Genomic DNA, 18,103 nt, shown 5'->3' on the forward strand with positions numbered 1-18,103 from the left:
CTGCGCCATTTTGAATAAGGTCACCACCTGAAGTTCCGTGAGAGTGGGAACCTGATGGACTCGCGGGATGCGACCCATGCCGGGAAGGGGTAGTTGCTGTGGTAACCGTGCTGCACGGCCCTGGGCCTGTAATAATTGCCTGTTAAATGGATGAGTGAATTAATAATTTCTAGAGTACTTTCACACCTACCATCTGACTCCTTGTACTCACACGGGGAGGCAGGTATGGTCGTTCCCATTTGCAGTGGAGAAAATCGAGGCCACAGAAGGCGAAGTGGGCTGCTCAGCATCAGCCAGCCGGAACTCATGGGCTCCTGGATAGTTTGAGGTGAAAGGGAAGTGGGAATGGTCTGGGTCTTTATTTGCAAAGTATGGTCAGTGGGGAGTCCAGCATTCATTGCCTGAGACAGCAGAGCTCAGGCTCCTGCCCCAGTCTGGTGGGGAAATTGGATAGTTAAGTATACAGTTACAACCAGTGTGATGAGATGAAAATGACTGGGGCACATACTAGGTCAGTGTTGCAGCAAAAGTTGTATGTGCAAGAGAGGTTTTAGAGTGGTACACGAAGGAGCATTTAAAAATGTAATTATGTATTTAATTGTTAAAATGAGCTTTCCCTTCTTTTTGAATTTATGAGACATGCACATGGTGCATATTTTTAGAAAAAAATTTGAGTGCAATCTCTCATGCCAGGGCCAGTGAAACTATGTAGCGGTTATGTGTAGAGCTGCTCTTGATATCATTAAAGAGGCGGAATTATGACGTTAGCCTAATTAATGGGAGCAGGGCCTATTTTGAGAAGTACTACATGGCCCTGGAGCTTTCCTGAAGTGCCAGGAACCTAAATGAAAAATACTTCATCTCAGGTGGCCAGGGTGACTAGGTTGGTTGAGCACTTGACTCTTGATTTCTGCTCAGGTCACAGTCCCAGGGTCTGGATCAAGCCTCTGTGCTGAATGTGGAGCCTGCTTTAGATTCTCTTTCTCTCTCCCTCTACCCATCTCCCTTTCTCTCTCTCTCTCTCTAAAAAATGAAAAAGAAAATAGAAAAATGCTTTATCTCATTACAGGGATTAGTGCCATCATCAAAGAATTGAAGGATTTCAGGGTGATTCCCCCTACATCAATATGACCTCTTAGTTTGGCCAGAATAGACGATAGATACTATTTTTCCCATTTATTTGTTTTTATTGTGGTAAAATATGCCTAACATAAAACTTAATGATCTTAGACATTAAAATTTTTTTTAAACGTTTTATTTTATTTTTAAGAGAGTGCGCGTGAGCAGGAGGGGTAGAGGGAGAGGGAGACACAAAATCTGAAGCATGCCACAGGCTCTGAGCTGTCAGCACAGAGCCAGACATGGGGCTCGAACTCAGTAATGGTGAGATCATGACCTGATGAAGTCAGATGCTTAACCAACTAAGCGACCCAGGCACCCCCTAATCTCAGCCATTTTTAAGCATATAGTTCAGTGGTATTGAGTATGTTCATATTGTGTGCAGCCATTAACACCATCCATCTCCAGAACTCTCTTCATCTTGCAAAACTAAAACTCCGTACTTGTTAAATAATTACTCCTTATTATCCGCTTCCACAGCAGCCTCTGGCAACCATCATTCTACTTAAAAACAATAACAACAAAAAACTCTTTTTCTCTACACCTCAGCCTCTGGTAACCACTATCCTACTTTCTGTTATCATGATTTCAGCATTTTTTTTAGTACGCCACATATAAGTGAGATCATGCAATATTTGTCTTTTTGTGATTGGCTTATTTCACTTGGCAAAATGTCCTCCAGGCTCATCTCTGTTGTTGCAAATGATAGGATTTTTTTCTTCTCTTCCTCCTCCTCCTCCTCCTTTTTTAAGTTTATTTATTGAGAGAGAGAAAGTGCGAGCGCACAGAGCCTGCTCTGGGGCTGGAACTCGGGAACCATGATATCATGACCTGAGCCAAAATCAAGAGTTGGGCGCTTAATTGATTCAGCCATCCCACAATGTTTTTCTTTCTTTCCTTCCTTCCTTCCTTTCTTTCTTTCTTTTTAATTTTTTAATGTTTATTTATTCTTGAGAGAGAGATCGACAGCGTGAGCAGGAGAAGGGCAGAGAGACCCGGAGACACAGAATCTGAAGCAGGCTCCAGGCTCAGAGCTGTCAGCACAGAGCCTGATGCGGGGCTTGAACCCATGAACTGAGAGCTCATGACCTGAGCCGAAGTTGGATGCTTAACCAACTGAGCCACCCAGGCACCCCTGTTTTTCTTTTTTAAGGTTGAATAATATTCCTTTATATATATATTTTATACATGCATGTATTTTTATACTTACTTTTTATATGTATTTCATTCATATGTGTATATATATGTATATGCCGCATTTTCTTTATTGATGGAGAAGATAGGGGGTCTTGAAGAAAGACAGAGCATATGACAAACTTATTCTGGTAAGGACTCTAGTTGCAGGCACTTTTTCAGAGTGCTCATTCTTGGATCATGTGGGTGCAGTTGTTGGCCTCTAATAGACAACTGTAGAGTCTAGTAAGCGCTTTTTCTTCTATACCAAATCTCAGGAATAGTTTGTGTTCCTCTGGCAGGGACAATAGTAAACCTTTACTCTTTTGCTTCAGTAATATGTCATTCTCTGAACATACTTACTTTGTAGTGATTTTTCACCAAATCACTATTCTATTGGCTATCAGGTTAATCTACTATGACACCATTCTGATGGGCCTTGAGAATGGGAAGTAGGAGATACCATAGATGATGGTAAGCATGATGTATGTGCTATAAGGCAGATAATAAATTTCACAAATATACAGTGGTCTGTCCACTCAGTGCAGTATCCAGGGGTTTGGGGGTATATTGAGATATTCCCTATAAAATTAAGGACAAGTTACTGTACATCACACTCCCTATCACTAAAAAAAGAGGTACAAAACTTGGTGGGCTTTTTTAGTCTTGGGTGGTAAAATATACTGTATTTAGGTATGTTACTGAGTCACTTGAAAGCTGTCAACTTTAGCAGGGACCATACAAAGAGAGAAGGTTTTACTGGATCAGGTTGCAGAATAAGTAGTTCTGCCTTTGGTCTTTATATTCAGGCATTGGATTTTAGAACAAAGTTATGTCCTCCTTTGACAAAGAGCATCTCCTTTTGAGATGCTCCTGACTTGCTCCGGGAGTCTAGTGGGACTGGTTGCCTGACCATGGCATACCAGGTTACCAGGTGACCTAAACTACCATGTTGTCTGATCTACCCAGCCAGCAGCGCTCTATTACCAAGAGGGGTGACATACATGGCCTGGGTCCAAGCAAGCCCTAAAGGCACAAGTACAGTAGGTTGTCTGAGTGAGTTGTTTACATTTCTCTCCTGTCATTCATGGTCTCATGGGGAATTGTTTATGATAAGTTGACTAAGGAAGAAAAATCTAGAGCCCACTTTATAGATGGCTCTGTACAGTGTGCTGGCTTCAGCCAGAAGTGGATTACTGGGGTAATCCTCTAAGAGGGCCCAAGGGACTTCCTCTAAGAGGGCCCAAGGGACCTAGAAAAGGGAAATGTGCCCATAAGCCATGAAGTACAGGCACACTGATTCCTGGGCATTGGATAATGGTTTGGTCTGTTGGTCAGAGACTCAAATGGAAACACTGAAGGTTAGTGACAGTTAAGTTTTGAGAAAGATAAATGTGCATAAACTGCCCAAAGTGGCTTCGAAGCATAAAGTGATTTGTGTCTCAGGCGGACATTCACCATAAGGACCTCACTATGGAAGAACCTCTTCTACCTGGTGGACACTATGACACCTTCTGTGACTAACAGGCAGTCCCCTTCCCTAGCCATTCTGGGATTTTCTCAGCGGGTTTATGACAAAATTGACCCAGCAACATGGACTGCTCCGTCCCACGGCTGGCCTCGCCATTATCAGTGCGGAGTCCTCTGGTCAAGAAACCAGCCTAAGCCCCCAGGGCGGGACCTTATTTTGAGAAGACTGGCCAGCTATCTTCTGGTAGAGATTGCCTTGGACTGTGTATTAGTTAGGGTTGGCCACCTGCTGTAACAAACCATCCCAACATGTGAGGGATTTAATGCCATAATAGTTTAGTTCTTTTTCACATCATAGTCCAATGCTAGTCAAGGGGGATTTGGTTCATACACTTATTCAGGGATCCAGTCTCCTCCAATCTTGTGGCTGTCCCTTCATCTAGGTTCTCTCCATTCAACTAGAGGATAGAGAAGAAGATAGAGTGAGGGTTGCATGAGATATTTTTATGAGCAATACCCAGAAATGACTATACATCATTTTCACTCACGTTCTCTTGGTGAGATGTTAGCCATATGGCTCCACCTGATTGTAATCCATCCCCTCTTCCCGGACAACCACTGATCTGCTGTTTCTATGGATATTTTGCATTTCATATAGTATGAACTGTTTTGCCTGAGTTCTCTCCCTCAGCATAATTATTTTGTGACTCATCCATGTTGTGGTGTGTATCCATAGCCCATCCTTTCTTACTGCTGAGTGGTAGTCCACAGTGTGCAAGTACCATAGTGAACTTATCCATTACAGTGATGAGCAGTCATGACAAACATTTCTCATACATTAAGTTAGCTTATTATGCCACTCTGAGAACTGGAAGAAAATATATATATATTTTTTATATTTTTTTATTTATTTCTAGGAGAGAGAGAGAGAGAGACAGCATGAGCAGGGGAGGGTTAGAGAGAGAGGGAGTCACAGACTGAAACAGGCTCCAGGCTCTGAGCTGGCAGTCAGCACAGAGCCCGAAGCGGGGCTCGAACCCACGAACCGCGAGATCATGACCTAAGCGAAAGTCGGCCGCTTAACCGACTAAGCCACCCAGGCGCCCTGGAAGAAAATATTTTTAAATCAAGTATACCTATACTGGAGCTACATAATCTGCAACTGTGTATTTATATATACATATTTTTACATGCTAACTCAAAAATGTGTGAAAGCACGGCTAGCTTCCTAGATGCATAGCCTGTTTAGCCACTCAGGGCACTACCTTCAGAAGGGCTGTGAGCTTGGCTTAATGCCTTGCCTTTGTCTTCTTGAAATTAAAAAAAAAATTACTGAGATTTTTAATTCCACTACAGTTAACATACAATGTTGTATTAGTTTCAGTGTACAATATAGTGACTCAACAATTCTGTACATTACTCAGTGCTCATCATGATAACATACTCTTTATTCCCTTGAAAAACTTTTTAAAAAATGTTTATTCATTTTTGAGAGACAGTGCTACAAGTCGGGGAGGGGTGGAGAGAGAGGGAGACACAGAATCCGAAGCAGCTCTGGGCTCTGAGCTGTCAGCCCAGAGCCTGACACGGGGCTTGAACCCACAAACTGCGATATCATGACTTGGGCTTAAGTCAGGTGCTTAACCAACTGAATCACCCAGATGCCACAATCCCCATGAAGTTCTTAAGATTTGAGTAAGGGTCTTAGGTTTTCATTTTGCACTGGGTGTTACAATTTATTTTGCAGGTCCCATGTAAGAGAGTGTGTAATTTTTCAAACTGCTTTCAAGCAATCAAAAGTTTGAAGGCCACTGGCTTTGTCACTTTGGTCTGTAAGAGCTTGAGCATGGAATGCAAAACCCAGGATGGTTTGCCAGCTCTACCTTGTGACTTACTTTCCCTCTCACCCAATGTGGTGAGTACAGAACTAACTAATTCCTTGAGTGAAGAGGGGGGCTGGGGAAATTCTAAGGGCAGTGCAAAGTAGATTACCACCTTGGCATTATTTCCATCTGCACAGGTGATGTTGGGCACCAATGGGCCTTTCGCAGATGGGAAGCTAGCTTTAGCTTCAGCCAGCCCCAGTGCAGTTACTGAACCTCACCCAGCTCACCACCCTCATCCTGGCCACTTCTGGGAAGAAGTGGCTCCACCAGAGGAAAGCAGATCAGGGCGTCTTCCTCTCCTTGAGTCCTGTGGTTGGGCCTCAGACTAACTAAGGACTTTCTTAGCACTTTTTGAGGGGGGTAGCCAATTCTCCTTCCTTCTCCTTCAACGCTTCTCCATCTAAACTTGAGAATGGGCTTGCAACTTTGGGCAGGACAGCCTGAGGCTGGCTCTCCCCACTTGCCCCAAGAGGGAGAGGGGGTTTAGAGGAGAAGAACAGGTTGGAGAGGATGAGAGCTAGGGTCCAGTGTGAAAAGTCCTGAAATCCAGGGTGAGATTTGGACCTTCTATGAGGGTGGTAGAGCCTAAGCACAAAGGAAGAATGAAACAGGGGGGTCCAGATGAGGCACTCTGGGAAGGGAAGTGTGTTCCTCTGACCTTTTTCAGGCCCTAGAAGCCCCACTGTTACAGTGACTCTAGTACAGTCTGAATGGTACAATTCTAACAACATGTTTTTTCTAGGTAGTAAATAGAAAATATCTTTAAGTAGGTTGCTTTATTAGAGCAACTGGTTGTTGTTCCTAATCATTAATTGAGTGGGTAAGAACAATTGAACCTATGTTATGGGGCCATGAGAAGAGACCACCAGGGGGAGGAAGGAGAACTTTGCAGACAGTATTGAAGAACCTGAAGTGGCCTGGGGTGTTTGGGAAATAAATCTCTTAAAGGGAGGAAAGACTTTCTCCTCCTTACTATCCCATCATCCATCTGACCTCCAAGTCTTGTTGATTCTGCTTTCAAAACATTCATTCCAGCAAGAAGGAATCTGTTCATAAATTCACCTGTGCAAGAAATATAATTAAAGTTTTTTTTTATAACTCAACTTAATTTCTATTTTGAACTCCCATTTTGTTGGAGTGGCAGAAACTTAATCTCAGCTAATTGAGGGTTTTACCCCTTCCCTGGGGGTTGTATTTAGGGCCCTGGAGCCTTATCTAATACTTGGGGGTGTGTGTGTGTGTGTGTGTGTGTGTGTGTGTGTGTTTGTTGGGGGATCTAGTTCTCAATGTCATCTGTCTACACAGACATTCATGGAGATGTCATTGGTTCCGCTGGTTGCTGCTGAGACCTAGCTGTTCTCACCCACACATCTGCTACCCAGCTGTCTTCCTGCTGCTGGCTACTCTTGCCTGTGGGACCCTTGCTGAAGTTAGCTAAGGTCCTTTCTTGCCTAGAAGTGCCTTGGAGCCATCTCTGTGACCGGTGTTGCTGCTTCCCAGGGCAGTGTTCCTCTCCGCTCCTGGGTTTTCTGCCCTGTACTCTGGCCCCTGTGTACTCTCATCACTTCCCTCCATCCTCCTCTTCTGCACTCCCTTTTCTCCAGACCTCAGAAGCCCTCGTTTTGGGGGTCCCTGGAGGACCCCCCGTAATAGATGGCACTGTCTTCCTGACTAGGGTTCTAAACATACTACAAAATGAAGCAAAGGAGAGGCGGGTGAAGGCTGGGACATTGCCTTATTGCTGACAAGGGCCGAGGTGGAGCATTTGCTTAGTGTGGGCAACTGAACCCCTGAGCAAGGCAGACACCTCCCTGTCCCGCAGTCATGGCAGTGATTGGCTGGTTGGGCCTCCCTCCCAGAGGCCCTGAAGGGGCAGTGGATGTGGCAGATCCTAAGAGGAAGAAGGGCAGAGCTGAGCAGAGCATGCACTGTATTCTCCCCAAATACATGAATCAGATGAGTTTTTCTCTCTTCCAGGCACAGAAGTATCCTGTAGGCAGAGCATCTTCTCCTGGGCCAATTCTCCCTACTTCCTCTTGCTAATGAATTCCTCAGAACTTTTCAGCTAGATCTGAGATTTCTCTCCTTGTCCCTAAGTGCTTTTTGAAACCAAATCCAGTAATACTTAACATTTTTAAAATAAAACTAAAAACAAACAAACAAACAAACAAAAACCACCAGTCAAATGTAGACAGATTTCTATAGTGAATCCCTTGCAGCCATCTTTCAGCTTCCACAAACTCATGGCCAATCTTGATTCACCTAAAACCGCCCCCACCCCCCAGCTCCTGTATTATTTGAAACATGCCCAATACATCATACCAGAAAGACTTGTTTTCTGTCCTGTCACATCCCACTCCCGAGGGGCAATGATCACATCATGGACTAGCCATTTGAAAGGGGCTGGGGGATGAATTGCCAGAAAAAAGAAAAACAAAGGGTCACGTTATAAAAACAGTATCCTGCCATAGCAGTAAGGCTGTTTCCATTTTCCTTACCACTGTTGGAGTTCAGGACTCATCGTGTCTCTGGCAGCAACCTCATAATTAGTCTCCTTGTTGCTTCTCTCCCTCTGGATTATTCGTGTTTCTTCAAGTGATGATTCACATCAGAATCACTTGGAAAATGTTAAAATGCAGATCCCTGGGCCTCTCTCCAGCCTTGTTGAATCACACTCTTTGAGTGTGGGTTCCAGGTGTGTTTTACAAGCAGGCTGGGTGATTCTGATCCACACCCATCCTGAGAACTGCTGCTCCAATTCAGCCTCCATGTTGTCCCCAGATTGTTTTCAAATACCAGGTCTGACTAAGTTTCTCCAGCTTGGGACTGCCCAGGAGTCCCCCAGCCCCCAAAGGGTAAGTTGCAAGTCCCTAAGACTGGTATTTAGGGGCCCTCATGAGCTGGCCTTTGCCTATAGCAGTCCTCACCACTGTTTTCCTTGAACCCTGGGTTTTAGCCTTTCAACCCCATCTTACAACCATGTTGTGCTCAACACTGTATTCTCTCCTTTACTCCTCCTGGGTCTGATAAACTTGTACTGATCATTCAAGGACCAGTCCAAGGGTCTCTTCTTTGAAGCCATCTGTGACTCATTCCTCTGTACATTGTAGGCTTGGAACTCAAACAGACTTAGATTTCAGTCCAAGCTCCACCACTTACTGGCTGTGTGACCTCAAGAAAGGCCTCGATTTCTCTGAGACTCAGTCTTATCATGTAGAGAATGGGGATAAAGGTAGTGTCCCATGGGATTGTGACATATAAACCAAGACCACAGCAGTCTAGGGAGGCAAAACTTCACCTCCATCTTCTTAGGGTCTCCAGCTGGGCCACAGAACTAAATTGACATAGGACAGATTAATAAGAGAAAAGTATATAGATTCTCACATGTGCATGGGAGCCCCCACAGGAAAATGAAGACCCACAGAAGTGGCCAGACCTAAGTGTTTATATAGTAGGTAGAACAAAGAGAGGTAATTGTGGAAAAGTAACTAAAATAAATGGCGAGACTAAAGATAAGAATTATTTTAACAAAATCTATTTGTACAGATTTCTCTTGGCCTCAGCTCCCTGTTTCTGGTGATAATAACATTTCTCTGCTCCTGGTATGAGAGACCATCTTTCACATGGGAGTTTTAGCTCCTGCTTTCAGGAAGGGGATGTCAGAATTTCTTTCTTACACCTGCTGTTTTTCAAGTGGCTTTAGCTCAATAATCCTTATGCCAAAGAGGCATATTTTGAGGGTGGCATATTCTGCTCCTTTCAGTACAGAGCCTGGCACATATAGTATGGTGTTTGTAAACAAAGGTGTCCTAACAAGATCTTGGCCAAGAGAGAGTTAAAGGCCAGGGCATATTGAAATACTGTGATAACTAATATAGTCTGCCTGGTCAGAAGTCAGCTAATACAGTGATTTATCATGGAAACAACAATGAGGTCATCACCATTCTGTTGGCCAAAAACAGCTCCACTGCAGTGCATTCTGACTCTTAAGTTTGTCCCTCCAGTCCCCTGCCACCCACTACTCTAGAGAGAATTTTCTAATAGTATGATAATGTTGTAACTCCGGGTTCTAGTGATTTCCTTTTCCAAAGCGGCGTTCCCTGTCTGTGCTTTTGACCTCTGTTATTGTTTTTAAATTCTCTGCAGACACAGAAAGAGTCAAACTGAAGTAATAGGAAGAATTCTTCTACATCACTGGAAATGAGGGAGAGTCTCATCTGCACTCCTGAGAATGCATAGTTGTGGTAGGAAATCATTCAGATTAGGGCAGAGTATGGGTGGGGAGTCTTCAGGGGGCAGCCCACTCTCTCATTCCCTAGTCCCACTGTTATTTCTTGACTTCAAATGGGGCAAGCAGATGAGAGGACTAGTTGTCTGCAAGAGATGTGAGCTCCACTGGGCTTGGAACCCACACCCAGGGACCCGCGTCTGGGGGGAATAGGGATCCTACATTGTTCATAGCCACAATGCCCATGATATTGGCTTCTTGATCAGTAATTAATTCAGGGTGGCTTCCATGTAGCCACACAGTGGGTATGTGATGAAAGTTTCTGCCCAGGATGCAGGCAATAAGGGGTGTGTCTACAGAGAATTAAAAAATAATAACACCGGTTAAAAATTGGCCTATAAGAAGGTGGCTTCTTCGGAGTAGTTAATTGGCAAGAGGGACTGTTTTAGTAACAAATTACGCCAAAACTTAGTGGCTTAAAACAAAAATAGATGTTATCTCACATCATTTCTCTGTGGGTCAGGGATTTGGAGCAGCTTAGCTGGGTGTTCGGGCCCAGGGTCTATCATGAATCAAGATGTCACTCAGGATCACATCATATGAAGGCTTTGATGGGGCTGGAGGATCTTCTCCCAAGATGGCTCATCACATGGCTATTGGAAGGAGCTTTGGTTCGTTCCTCACCATGTGGGCCTCTCCACAAGGCTGGTGTAATGTCCTCCTGACTTGGTGGCTTGGTTTCCCGCAAGTAAGTGATCCAAGTGATAGAAAGGTAGAAGTGCAATGCCTTTATGACCCAGCCTTGGAAGTCACGTGTTCTTATTTCCGCAGCATCCTGTTGGTTGCACAGATCAACACTGTTCAGTGTGAGAAGGGACTACACCGGACCATGAATTCCAGTAAGGAAGAACCACTGGGGGTCATCTTGGAGGCTGGCTACCACAGGGCTGCTATTTCATGCATCTTTGGATGACCAAGATGGAGGAGAAAAGAAGAGGTCCCCCTACGCCAAACACAAAGTATTATATGAAATGTAGATACATTGTTCAGCTTGAGAAGAAGGAAGGGCCATCTTCAGGGTCAGGAGAAAGAGGCATATCATTGTAGCAAGTGAGCCTTGAAAGCCTGTGAGCAACAATGAGTGAATAACTTTAGGAGATGGAGTTCATACCTAACCTTATGATGCCACAGGATATATCCAGTCTCTGGGCAACAACTTCGTGCACAACAACCTTGACCTATGTGATGTCATGCTGATCTACTAAATGGATGACATCATGCTGAATAGGCACAGCTTAGATTCCACCCCATCCCCACCCCTCCCCCACAAAAAGTTGCGTGTCTTTTAATGTTCCTATTAATTGCGTTGGGGACCTACTTACCATCCCAAGAATGTCTTTCTTCCCATGATGGGTCCACAACTTGGTCACCATGATCATTCTTGGGTGAAGATGTTTACAGGACAGGACCCTGGAAAGCTTGAAGAATCTCCAGAAGCACCTTGATTTCTCTAGCTGTTTTTGCTTCCAGAGCCCCACTGTATGGTCAGAGTACTCTAGCGGTGGGGAAATCTGTTCTGGTGTAGCTAGAATGCCCTTAGGCCCTCAGAATGCTGGGTCTCTGCCACCATTGCTCAGACTGTTATTGCTGTGGCTCTGGGAGGGAGAGAGCAGTGGGTCCAGGAATCTGGCTCACCCTGGCCATCTCGTTGAGGAGAAAAGCAGTTCTTCTCTGTTAGAGCCTCCAGAGCCTCTGATTTGGGCTGCACCACACTGGTGGCCTTGAATTTGGGGCACTTCTTTTCCTCTGTTCTAAAGCCCACTCTCATTTTCTATCCCAGAGGTGGTATATCCCTTGAGGAGATGAGAGGAAGCTAATCTGATTACATTCTTTTCTGTAGATACGTCTTTGCAGTTAGTTACAAGGATGACAACCTCCCTTCAGAAATCTTTTCTTGGAGAGCACCTTGTGGTAGAAATGTCCTACGCTTCTAGCCTGGTCCTCCAGGGCTGAGGATTTCCACATCCAAGGTAGCTTTTCATAGAGCTTGGATCATGGAGGGGGCATTTTCTTTCTTTTGTTCTTCTTCTTTTTTAATTGTTTATTTATTTTGAGAGAGAGAGAGGGCAGGTCAGAGAGAAAGGGAGAGAGAGAATCCCAAGCCGACTTTGCACTGACAGTGCCGGGCTCGAACCCATGAACTGCGAGATCATGACCTGAGCCAAAATCAAGAGTTGGATACTCAACTGACTGAGCCACCCAGGCACCCCTACAGATAATTTTAAAACCACTCCAGTTATAAGTTGGTCTGCCTTTTATCAATCATCACCATGCTGGCAATTCTAAACAATGTCACATAAAGTACTACTCCCTGAAAAAATATCTCCTGAGATCTAAGTTCTAAACAATTGCTGAGGTTATTGATGAGTTTTAATGATAAACATATGTGCTTCAAATCAGCATGTTTGTATTGCTTATCTTTGAAGGAACATAACTACTATGCTCTACACGGAAGTTAATTGAGAGTACTCCCAGCTACAACATCACAATCACAGCCCCCCTGCCCTGCTCACCCCCCTCTAAGCCCAAGCCCATAAGCCTCTTTTGCACTGTAACAGTTTGGAATTGTTCCAGCTACATTCAAGGGCAGTCTATGTCTTCAACCCCTGCAGTAGTACCTTTTCTTGGGTTTAGACGGAAGATTCCAAATAAAGCTGGGCACTTAACCAACTGAGCCACCCAGGTGGCCTGATTTTTTATTTTTTAGATTGAGGCCAGGATGCCTGGGCTGCTCAGTCAGTTAAGCGTCCGACTTCAGCTCCGGTCATGATCTCATGGTTTGTGGGTTCTAGCCCCACATCAGGCTCTGGGCTGACACCACAGAGACTGGAGCCTGCTTCTGAGTGTGTGTCTCCCTTTCTCTCTGCCCCTCCCCTGCTCACACTCTGTCTCTGTCTATCTCAGAAATAAATATTAAAAAAATTTAAATTGTGGCCAAATGTACATAATACAAAATGTACCATCTTAACCATTTTTAAGTGTACAGTTCAGGGCATTAAGTGCATTCACGTTGTTATGCACCCATCACCACCATCCATCTCCAGAACTTTTTAATCTTACAGAACTGAAACTCTGTCTCCATCAAACAATAATTCCCAATTCTCCCCTCCTTTCAGCTCCAGTGATCATTGTTCTACCATTTGTCTCTACTAATTTGACTATTCTAGGTATCTTACATGAGTGGAATCACACAACAGATGTTTTAGTTTTATTTCAAATTTACTTAATCAGTTAATTTACTAACAATAATAACTGAGCAATTATTTACATACCATTTTATTATATCAGACTGTGAGAAAAACAGCTCTTGATGTCTGGGTGCTGGCCTGGCACTCACAGTTAGTCCCTGGTGTTCTGTTGAACCTGACCAATTTTAGAACGTCAATATTAGACAAGGTCAAGAAAGCAAGACCCTACCCAATAATCAGGTTTGACCACAAACAAAAATGTGAGCATTGTCCAGGCCTCCAAAATGACCAAGTAACCCCCTGTCCTGGCTCATGTGAGTCATGTGAGTGACTGCTGCTTCTTTACCAATCTCACCTTTTGCTGTCTTTTGTTCCTCCTGCCTTATACATAACATATGTTGAAATGCCCAGTCATAGAATTACCCCTGCTTCCTGACAGCATTCAGTCCAGAGCAAAGCCCCATTTCCTTGAATCCTCCTCCCAAACATCTACCATGTACCCATATCTCATAATAAATTATTTCCAACCCCTTCTTACTGAGATACTTCATGGTTCCCCTGTGGTGTGTGCTCTTCCTAACAGCAACAAGAAATAAACCCTGCTTGTTCAATTGCAGGTGAGCTCCTGGTGGTCTTGGCTGGAGGACATTGACAGAAGTGGAGATTTACCAAGATTCAGTAGAGCCCTCACTATTTGGACCACCTGAGTCAGTAATAGTGTGCACATGTGGAATCCCTGTGTCTTTACCTGCTTGAGGTATCACCCTGTCCATGGACTGGAGGCAACCTCATGCTGAACTGAGATCTGATATTTTGTTGAAACCCTTTGGCACTGAGTTTCTTTTGTTTTTAGGAATAAGGGCTTTTGGTTGTCTGATTTGATTTGTATCGTTCCTTGGTAATATTGCTTTCTAGCCTTCTAACACCTACTCTTTAAAAAATTTTTTAAAAAAATGTTTATTTATTTTTGAGAGAGAGACAGACAGAACATGAGCAGAGGAGGGGCAGAGAGAGAGGGAGACAGAATCTGAAGCAAGGCTCCAGGCTCTGAGCTGTCAGCACAGAGGCCGAAGCAGGGCTCAAACCCATGAACCATGAGATCATGACCTGAGCTGAAGACCTATGCTTAACCAACTGAGCCACCCAGGTGGTCCTAACACTTATTCTATGGTCTGTCTATCTGTCTTGTGTCTTGAGAATTTTTTATAACATAAAAATTCTTTTGTTGATATAATTTGTGTATAATATTGTATTAGTTTTAGACGAACAACACAGTGATTTGAAACATGTATGTATTGCAAAATGATCATGATGACGGTACTAGTTCATCACCACACATAGTTAGAAATTTTTTTCTTGTGATGAGAACTTTTTAAAAAATTTATATTGAGAGAGAGAGAGAAAGAGAGAGAATGCAGGCAAGGGAGGAACTGAGAGGGAGCGAGAGAGAGACAGAATCCCAAGCAGGCTCCATGGTGTCACTGCAGAGCCCAATGTGGGGTTCAGTCCCACAAACTGTGAGATCATGACCTGAGTGAGCCAAAATTAAGAGTCAGTTGCTTAAGCAACTGAGGCACCCAGGTGCCTCTCTTGTGATGAGAACTTAGAAGATCGACTCTATTGGCAGCTTCCAAATATACAAAACAGTGTTAACTATAGTCACCATGCTGTACATCCCATCCCCAGGACTTGTTTATCTTAGAACTGGAAGTTTGTACCTTTTGATCACCTGCAGACCCATTTTGTCCACCCCCGTTCCCTGCCTCTGTCAACCACCAAGCTGTTCTCTGTTATTTATGAGTTCTTTTTTTTTTTTAATTTATTAACAAATTTTTTAAATGTTTTATTTATTTCTGAGAGAGAGACACCAGTGTGAGCAGGGAAGGATCAGAGAAAGAGGGAGACACAGAATCTGAAGCAGGCTTCAGGGTCTGAGATAGCCTTCAGCACAGATCCCGACGCGGGGCTCGAACCCACGAACCATGAGATCATGACCTGAGCTGAGGTCAGATGCTTACCCGACTGAGCCACCCAGGTGCCCAATTTTTTTTTTTTTTTTTTTTTTAGATACCACATGTAAGTGGGATCATATGGTATTTGTCTTTCTCATTCTGACTTATTTTACTTAGCATAATGCCTTCTAGGTCCATCCATGTTGTCACAAAATTTCCTTCCTTTTTATGGCTGAATAATGATCCATTGTATGGTTATGCCACATCTTCTTTATCCATTCATCCACTGATGGACACTTAGGTTGTTTCCATGTCTTGGCTATTGTAAATAATGCTGCAGTGAACCTGGGGGTGCAGATATCTTTTTGAGATAATGATTTCATTTTCTTCAGATAAATACCCTGTGGTACTTGATGGATCAGTGATAGTTCTATTTTTAATTTTTTGAGAAACCTCCATGCTATTTTCCATAGTGGCTTCACTGATTTGCATTTCCACCAACAGTATGTAAGGGTTCCCTTTTCTCCAAATCCTCACCAGCACCTGTTATTCCTTGAAGATGAAAATTCTATAGGGAAAGATGGGCGTAAATCAGATAAGTCTTTTCTCCAGCTGGCCCTTTCGTCTTCTGGACTCAATTTGCCTTAGACCATCATTTTATGTTATTTATTTATTTTAAACATTTATTTATTTGTTTGTTGGTTGGTTTATTTTGAGAGAGAGAGAGAGCACATGTGTGCATGTGCAAGCAGGGAAGGCTACAGAGAGAGAGGGAGAGAGAAAATCCCAAGCAGGCTTCAAGCTCAGCATAGAGAGTGACCTGAACCTAAATCAAGAGTTAGACACTCAACCAAATGAGCTATCCAGGTGCCCCAGGTCATCATTTTAAAATCTTGTAAGAATTTTCTTCTTTGATCTTGTCCTTATGTCTTTGAGAACTATTTTGTTTAGTTTAGTCTGCCTGGATTTAAGTAGTTGGGTCCTGGCCCTGGAAGTAATGACTGATAGGCCTTTGGCCACACTCCAGAAAAAGAGACTTACACATGCACCATCCTTTTGGAGCATTCACTTCCATGCCTTCTTTTTCATTTAAAACTATGCCTATTTCAGGTCAAACCTACTTTCAGCATGTTTTCTCACTGTAATACCACCAACTTGTATACTTAGTTCTCTAACTGGTACAATTTCACCAGTTGGGGGGCGTCTGGGTGGCTCAGTCGGTTAAGAGTCTGACTTGAGCTCAGGTCATGATCTCACAGTTCGTGGGTTCAAGCCCTGCATCTGGCTCTGTGCTGACAGCTTAGAGGCTGAAGCCTGCTTCAGATTCTGTGAGTACCTCACTCTGCACCTCACCCCTGCTCACGCTCTGTCTGTATCTCTCTCAAAATAAATAAACATTAAAAAAAAAAAAAAACAAAAAAACAAGGGGCACCTGGATGGCCCAGTCTCTTAAGCATCCGACTTCAGGTCAGGTCATGATCTCATGGTTTGTGGGTTCAAGCCCCACGTCAGGCTCTGTGCTGACAGCTAGCTCAGAGCCTGGAGCTTGCTTCAGATTCTGTGTCTCTCTCTGTCTCTGACCCTGCCCTGCTCACCCGGTCTCTCTCTCTCTCTCAGAAATAAATAAAACATTAAAAAAAAAAAAAACAACAATTTCAGTAGTTGGAATTGCAGTGGCCATTTTGGGGAGAGTTTGACATTGAAAAGATTGTTCATTTTAGACATATTTTAATATTTGTAAATGACATATCAGATAAAGTGTTAGTATCCAAAATCTATAAAGAACTTATCAAACTCACACCCAAAAAACAAATAATCCAGTGAAGAAATGGACAAAAGGCATGAATAGACAGTTTTTCAAAGAAGACATCCAGATGGCTAACAAACACATGAAAAAATGCTTAACATCACTCACCGTCAGGGAAATACAAATCAAAACCACAATGAGATACTACTTCACACCTGTCAGAATGGCTAAATATAACAACTCAGGAAACAACAGATGTTGGTGAGGATGCAGAGAAAGGGAACCCTTTTGCACTGCTGGTGGGAACGCAAAGTGGTGCAGCCACTTTGGAAAACAGTACGGAGATTCCTTAAAAAATAAAAAAGAGAACTACTGTATGACCCAATGATTGCACTATTAGGTATTTATTCAAATGATTAAAAGTTGACTCAAAGAGGCACATGCACCCCAGTGTTTATAGCAGCACTATCAACAATAGCCAAAGTATGGAAAGAGCCCAAATGTCCATTGACTGATGAATGGATAAAAAAGATGTAGTATATATACCAATGGAATATTACCCAGCAGTCAAAAAGAATGAAATCTTGCCATTTGAACAACTTGATGGAACTAGAGTGTATTATGCTAAGTGAAGTAAGTCAGTTGGAGAAAGACAGATATCATGATTTCAGTCATATGTGGAATTTAAGAAACACAACAGATGAACATAGGAGAAGAGAAGCAAAAATAAGATAAAAATAGAGAGGGAGACAAATCATAAGAGACTTCAATACAGAGAATAAACTGAGGGTTCCTGGAGAGGTGGTGGATGGGAGGTTGGGCTAAATGGGTAATGGGCATTAAGGAGGCCACTTGCTGGGATGAGCACTGGGTGTTATATGTAAATGATGAATCACTAAATTCTATTTCTGAAATCATTATTACACTATATGGTAACTAACTTGGATTTAAATTTAAAGAGAAAGAGATATCTTAGAACAAAAAACAAAGGAACCCTCATGAAAAGATCCTCTTGCTTATCAAAAGATAATTTTATTTAATGTAGGAAGCACACCACTCCATTTCTGTACCTTGGAGACTAATAATGGCTGGCTTTCTAATTGTGTGGCTTGAGAAAATAGTCAGGGTCCCAAGTTACTGTCTGAACCAGCTGTAAAGCAGTTTCTTCTGTTTCTCTACATCTAAACTTTCTTCTCTCCCCTTGTAGAGGAACTATAAGCAATCTTTTAAAATGACAGCTTCATATTGGTCTAACGCCAGGTGCTTCTCACTCTTTTTGT

General features: G+C 43.2%; 1 long non-coding RNA gene across 2 annotated transcripts; it reads left to right on the forward strand.

The window, feature by feature from the left end:
* Positions 1-32: 32 nt before the first annotated feature.
* On the forward strand, positions 33-14,042 carry LOC120236791. 2 transcript variants are annotated; one of them, XR_005529771.1, is made up of 4 exons: positions 33-328; positions 10,708-10,895; positions 11,777-11,906; positions 13,742-14,042. It is a non-coding gene; the product is annotated as an uncharacterized LOC120236791 (long non-coding RNA). The 2 variants fall into 2 exon arrangements; XR_005529772.1 differs by having other exon boundaries at positions 10,708-10,775.
* Positions 14,043-18,103: the final 4,061 nt, after the last annotated feature.

This window comes from Hyaena hyaena, unplaced genomic scaffold (genome assembly GCF_003009895.1).
Source record: "Hyaena hyaena isolate Hyena2069 unplaced genomic scaffold, ASM300989v1 scaffold_160, whole genome shotgun sequence".
Lineage (NCBI taxonomy): Eukaryota > Metazoa > Chordata > Mammalia > Carnivora > Hyaenidae > Hyaena > Hyaena hyaena.